The sequence below is a fragment of the Chinchilla lanigera genome, unplaced genomic scaffold (genome assembly GCF_000276665.1).
Source record: "Chinchilla lanigera isolate Chin_1 unplaced genomic scaffold, ChiLan1.0 scaffold00006, whole genome shotgun sequence".
Lineage (NCBI taxonomy): Eukaryota > Metazoa > Chordata > Mammalia > Rodentia > Chinchillidae > Chinchilla > Chinchilla lanigera.
In genome coordinates, this window is record NW_004955407.1 from 25,965,878 (window position 1) to 25,973,114 (window position 7,237).

Below are 7,237 nucleotides of genomic sequence, written 5' to 3' on the forward strand. Positions count from 1 at the left end.
TTTTTTACGTTTTTGTTTTGTTAGAGAAGGACAGAATCATTGGGATGCTTTTGACCCACAGGGATGTAACGTCTTTATGAGATGGAGATAAAGTATGTTAAGAGAGAGGAGTGCTTGGGAGTTGACTCTTGTCCTACTCCCATGACTAATAACTTCTAACCTAAAACTGCTCCTGTTCTTGTATATTCTAAATTTCAGAAATGCACTTTCTGCGAAACCACTTTCTCCTATGTTAACAGAAACCATCCAGTACTGAGTGTCCACTTCATTTAGAGTGGTCAAGATCTACCCATATATGTCCCCTTCTCCCAAGCCAAAGTGACATCAGCCACCAAGCATCGGTGCGCATGGAACTAGGGAGGAAATGAAGCCAAGGAGACCTCCAAGCCTTCTTAGGGCTGCGTGCTCAGCCTGCCTTCCTGAGACCCGCTCTTTCCCTGGCCAGGGATGCCCACTGTGGAACTATGGCTCAGCCTGCTTCCTTTCTGAGAAGTCAGCCTTTATCTACCCACCGTCGCCCCTAAATGTTGTCATCTGCCCTCCTCTGCTCCTCCTATCCAGTTCTGATCCTTGGATTACCTTTTGTCCTGAATGTCCTTTGAATGTCCTCAACAATTAATGACAAATATTTGTTATGCAGTATTTCTTTTCATGCTCTGTACCACTCCTACGAAATCCAAGGAGCCCATTGCTATGATTCTCGTTTATAAATCAGATAACCAGGGGCTGAGAATCTAGTTTAGCGGTAGAGTGCATGCTTGGCGCCAACAAGGCCCTGAGTTTAATCCCCAGCACCCTAAAAAAAGAAACTCCTCAAACATCCAGAAGTCAAGAAATTGAAACTAATGAACTTCTCCCAAATCTGAACTGCAAGAAAGTTGGGACTGCAGCGAAAAGCATAGGATGACCAAAAAAAAAAAACATTGTCGACATTCCATGCCATACTGCTTCCCAAACACACCTACCACTATGACTCCATTTAACCCCGTGCAGTAAAAGAATCCGAATGCAAAGACGTATGTGCGGCAGAGATGGGAAGGGAACCGGACACCTACAAAAACATTGCACATTTGTTCCAAAATTAAAAACTTTAAGACCATGGCAGCCCAATAGTAAACCAGGCATGAGGTGCTTCTGAATGCAGCGAACAAGTTGTAGGACACTGGAGAGAGAGGGGTGTTTTTAAGAAGCAGGAACTTTCAGTTGGCCATGGTGGCACATGCCTGTAATCCTAGCGCTCAGGAGGCTGAAGCAAAAAGATCGCAGCAACTTAAAGGACAGCCTGGGCTACATAATGAGTTCAAGGGCAGGATGGAATACATAACAAGTGCAAGACCTTGTTTCAAAAAACAAAAACAAAACAAAACAAAAAACTAAGCAAACAAAAAACCCCACAAAACACTAAGGGACTTTGGTGCAACATGAAATTTAAAAATATATCAAAGTTATAATCTATAAAAATAAAAGTTCTTATTTAGCAAGTTCCACTAGCGTTACTGCAACTCACCCCATTCCCACATTCCTAGTGAAGGTTCTCCTAACAGGAAAACGATTAGCTGCCAATGAGTCAGAATGATGAATGTTTCCTACATTTTTTTTTCCTGTCCCATCTCTACTCAGACACCCTGATGGCTTTTTGCTTCTCCTCACTACCTCTGCACTTAATGTCATTTCCTGCCCTGTAGTACCTTCCAGATCCCCTGAGCAAGAAGTACAGAACCATTCTTGATTAGCACCCAACAAAGCTAAGGAAAGGACCAGCAGCAGTGTGCTGGGATCCCTGCAGCAGCCAGCGCTTAAACGCCTACTCCTATGAGATATTCACTGTCTTTGGGCTGTCTGGTTACTACAAAGTTCTTGCCACATTTAAGGCCCATATCACTTTCCTTTGAACTCCCACTCAGATATCCTTATTGTGCTCCCACCTCCCCCGCTGCCAAGCAGAAAATTTACTTCTACTCCACATCAAAGATCTTTACATATTTGCCAATAGTTTTTTTTGTTGCTTCTACCTCCAGAGTCTTCTTCACAAGTTAAGTTGTCTTAGTTACTTTCTTCTTGCTGAGACATCTAATTTAAAGGGAGAAAGGTTTGTAGAGGCCTCAGTCCACACTCGGCTGACTCCAAGGCAGGACAGCCTGGCAAAGGGGCATGGTGGAGGAGGAAGAGCTCAGGACATGGCCATGGGAAGCAGAGAGAAATCAAGGAGGGAGGAGGCAGATAGACACTTCCAGGCCACGCCCCCAAAGACCACTCCCAGACCAGGCCTCCTCTTCCAATGTAACATTTAGCTATAAACTCACCAGTGGACTAATCCATGCTGATGAATATTGCATCCCCTGATCCAGTCACCTTCTGAAAGCCCCACCCATGAGCACATGAAGCTTTACAGGAACATTAAAATATTAACACTAAGAGCACTTCTTTGAATAAGCACATAGATGGTATAGTTTGCAGTTGCTTCTATGTGGTGAATGTTCTCTAAATGTGTTCTGGTCTACCTGTATCTGCAGCCTAATGTTGCTTTTGATTTTTTAGTAGCTGCATCCCACTGTGAACTCAGATTGGCCACACTTGCTAAAAAATTTTCCACTTTTATGCTACTAAGCATAAAAAATTTTCCACTTTTATGCTACTAAGCCATATCTCTGTCATCTTCTGTTTAAGCTGTGATCTGTGTCCCATAAAGATCACTGAAAACCATCGTAAGTCTGAGCCAGAAGATGAGCCCTGTATTAACTTGCTAGAACTTCCATGGTCAAATTCCACAGCCTGGGTTGAGGTGTAGCTGAGTGGTAGCATGTTTGCTAGTATGCTTCAGGCCCTGGGTTCAATGCCAAGCACCAAAAAGGTAAACAAAACAAACAAATAAAATCCCAGAGGCAAGGTGGCTCTAATGATACATATTTAGTTTCTCATAGTTCTAGAGGGTAGAAATTCAAGATGAAGGTATTGGCAGAGCTGGTATCTTCTGAGGCCTCTCTGCTTGATTTGTTGACAGCCACCTTCTCCCATGTGTCCACATATCTTTCCTCTGTGTGGGTCTGTGTCCAAATTTCCTCCTAATGCATACTCATTACATTGAATGAAAGCCTTCCTTAATGACCTCTTCAACTTGACTACCTGTTTAAAGAACCTATCCTGCACATTATCACATTCTGAGGCTTTGGAGGATTATGATTTCAATGTAGAAATTTGATACTGAGGAAATATAACCGATCCACATTTAAAACAACTATGACCTGCTCTGCATTCCAGTAACTAATTTGATGTACATTACCCATGACCAATAGTTCTATTGGAAGATTTTCCATTGGAAGATTATTAAACAGAAAGAAATAGAAATTGGAGAGATCTGCTTTCTCTGTCATGCATCAGGTCAGCATCCTGATTCTCAGGTGGCTCACCCTTCCCATGACTATCAGATTCTGAAAAATAAATAAAATGGGTGCTTACATTTCTCTTCAGAAATATAACCAAAGCTTAAACTTGTATTAACATTTAAAAGCCATATTTGGGGCTGGGGATTTAGCTCAGCGGCAAAGCGCCTGCCTGGCAAGCGCAAGGTCATCAGTTCGGTTCCTGGTACCGGAGAAAAACCAAAAAATAAAATAAAATAAAATAAAAAATAAAAAATAAATAAAAGCCATATTTGTTTCCAAGAGATGCCATAACAAAATACCACAGACTAGGGAAGTTTAAAGAGCAGAAATTTTTTGTCTCACAGTTTGAATTGCGGGCAGGGTTGGACTCCTCTAAAGCCTGTCTCCTTAGCTTGCAGATGAACATCCTCTTTGTCCTCTTGCTGTGTCCTCATATGGCTGTCCCTCTGTGTCCTTGCAGCCCTGATGTCTCTTTGTCCAAATCCCCTAAGTGTACTAATTAGTTTGGATTAGTTCCCACCCTAATTATCTCATTTTAACTTAATTACCTCTTTCAAGGCCCTGCCTCCAAACACAGTCACGTTCTAAAGTACGGGTTTGAGGATTCAACACATGAATTTTGAATTGTATATTATTCAGTGTATAACAGAACTCCTAAAGTTATGCTCACATTTAAAGCTAGATTCATATCCACCCTGGGCTTTCCATTTCTAGAATCTTTCCATTTCTTTCCATGTGTTTTTTAATCAGAATGCTTCCTACATAGCCAAGGTAGTTTCTTTTGCTTCCTCTTCATTAAATATTTGCATTGTTTAGCCCTTGCAGACTGCAAGAGTGCTAGGAATTACCATTCCTCCTATGGAGGCACTATCTTCTCTGGAGGTCATACTGTACTCTGTTAGCTGTGATGGCAGACACTGATAGATTTCAGAGTTTCACACACTTCTTGACTTCCTAGAAACAGTCTTCCCTTCCACAACTTAATATCAGCTTCTCTGCTTCTCTTCAAAGGTCAGAAGCAGATCTTGAGCTGCATTTTTACTCCTCCCTTTCCATCTTCTCTAAAGCAGAAGAGCACTATTAATTTCCTTGTCTTGACTACAGCCTTCAATATCTACAGAAGTCTGAACTATAAAAAGCATTCAAAGTTTTCAAAATAAAATAGTTTCTCCCAGTGGTGGACCAGTTTTTCTTAATAAGTACGCATTGTTTTCTTTCTTTTAAATGAGTAGACATAAGGAAATGCTGTCTTACTTTTTCATTGTTGGGATACTATATCCGAGACACACAAGATAAAGGAAGAAAGGTTTATTTTGGCTCACAGTGTGTAGAGGTTCAGTCCATAGTCAGCTGGCTCCAAGACAAAGCAGCATGGCGGAAGAGTCTGGCAGAAGTTCATGGCATGGCAGGCAGGAAGCAGAGCAGGATCATGGGAGGAGAAGGGATATATACCTTTCCAGGCCACAGCAGTGACCACCTCTTCCCACTAGGCTTCACCTCCTAACATCACACCCAGCTATACACCCATCGGTGGACTAATCCAGTATGACACAGCCGTGCTCCAGCTACCTCACAATGGCCCCACCTATGAGTGCATGAGGCCTTGGGGGAACATCTAGATATAAGCCATAACAAATGCTTAAATTTGTAATTAGCAATGAATATGCCTACAGGAACTCTGTATATCTAGCAAACCTGCATGTAAACAGGAGAGCTTACTTACCCTTTTTCTTAAATTATTGCTTCATTTCTTGGGTCTTTACTTGACTCGTGTATCTATGAAGTATTCATACATTTTCAAATAATATAGTACTTTTAAAATTAGTTCTTTTCTACCAACCCTGCACAAAACTACATTAGAGACAGACTCCAGATGAAGTGAATCATATTTTGCAAATAGGTTTCAGTATTTCAGTAGTAACTGAATAGAACAACAAAATTAAATGTTTAACCCAGGACTACTCTTGGAAGATGGCTTACATTACTTCTCTGAGAAATGGTAGTAATCCCAAGGTTTTTGAAAGGTCTCAGGTAGAAAACCATTCTGATATTTTATAGAATTAAAGGGAAGAACAAAAGAGGAGAAAGAAATAGTCTGTGCATAGAGGAGAAAGGAAAAGTCTGTACTTCAGAGGTAGGGAGCATGAATATCTATTCAAGAGCAGTAGGGGTAAGAGAGCCAGCCACATGGGGTTTATATGGTTTCTTTTCCGTTGAGGACTTTGGAAGGTTGTGCGGTGATAGACTATGCTGGAAAAAACTCAGGCTGCAAGAAAGTCTGAGCTCTACACACAGCTTTGGAAAGGGCTATGGACACTACCACAGCCTTAGTTCCTGAAAAGTGCTGCCCTTGTCAGGAGGTGTGGTGAGGAGCTGAGAAGCCACCTAGCGTAGTGTCTGGTTTACCACAGAAACCAGTTCCCTTAAGAGGACAACAATTCACAGTGACCAGGCATTGATTTTCCCAGAGGCATGTTGGCTCGCAACTGAGGGTTACTTATTTGGATTCTTAAGTAATGTTTTGCTAATAAAATTTCCAAATTTCTGAGGGTTTTTTAAAAAATAAATGACAAGTTTACCATCGGTCTGCTCTTCTTTGCAGTCTTCCAGTGTGTTCTCTTGAGTGGGAAAGAAAAAGATGGAGCATTATCTAGTATGCTGAGAATGAGGCAAAACCCTGAGCACTCCCGAGGGCGTGTCTGGTATGTGAGAGATTGGCCTCCGACTGTAGGTGGCGCAGTGCTGGGAGCAGCTGCTTGTCAGAGAAGCTGAAAGGATTGCCCTGGGCTTGTCCTGCAGCACGGAGGACCACAGCGTGTCCCCCAGGACAGCTACTCCCCAGGGCAGCTGCAGGAAGACAGAGCTCTCACCAGGAACTAGTGCGCCCTGGGGCCACTGCCATACTCAGCACCCTGAGACTGAGGATGTGTTATTCTCCAAGGTAACTGGGCCTCTATCTCTATTCAAGTTATATCTGGGATTGTCCTTCAAGTTATGTTTAAGCACAGAGAAGTCCTAGAGACATGGAGGGGTAACTCAACATTCCAAATCAAAATGAAGGCTGTAGCCGGAAAGGTGTTAGCTAATTCTAAGGTGAATGGGAAAGTTAAGCCAACAAGCCTTGAGTATTTAATAGCAAGTCATGTAGGGAAACAACATTCTGCTTGATAAACACATAGAGCAGCCAACAAATAAATACACCATAATCAACATTTCCTGTCTTATGTGTGATTTATCCCAGTTAAAATAAATATAATGATTAGAACTGCAAATGTTTATTACTGTGGAATTGATCAAAAATTGTGTATACTACTACTGTAGGTAAGATTAAAAAAAAAAAAAACCTCATATATCCACTCCCCTTGAAGAGCCTATGTTTAAGTGAAAGAAATATCTAGGAAGAAAAGGAATATGTATATTAGTAAGTACAGTGTGGTATAAAGTATTTATGCATATATATATGTGAATTTATCAAAAGGAAATTAGAGTTCCAGACCTGTAGCATTGGGAAGGGTGAATCAGGGACATCATGATTCATCTTCAAATCTCCAGCCCCAGGGGTAACATTAATAAAGACAAGAGAAGAGAAGGCTATACGTCAGAACAAACAGGAAAATACATAAAGAGTGCTCATGTTGGGAGAGATAAACAGGAGTTAGTGGTTGGGGCAGGTCTCAGTGTTCGAGGAGCTGAGGAATTTAAGTCAGATGGAATGGATACCTGTGGGCAACTCCACACGGTGCATTTCAGTCACCAGCTGAGATATTTTAACATTTCAAGAGAAGATTTGCCAGTGGCAAAGTGTTAAGGGAGGGGCTGGGGATTTAGCTCAGTGGCAAAAAGCGCCTGCCTCG

At 41.8% G+C, this 7,237-nt stretch overlaps 1 protein-coding gene across 6 annotated transcripts in view; it reads right to left on the minus strand.

The window, feature by feature from the left end:
* App (amyloid beta (A4) precursor protein) overlaps positions 1-7,237 on the minus strand; it is a 248,324-nt gene that overhangs the window by 240,619 nt on the left and 468 nt on the right. The gene's annotated exons all lie outside the window — the stretch shown is intronic.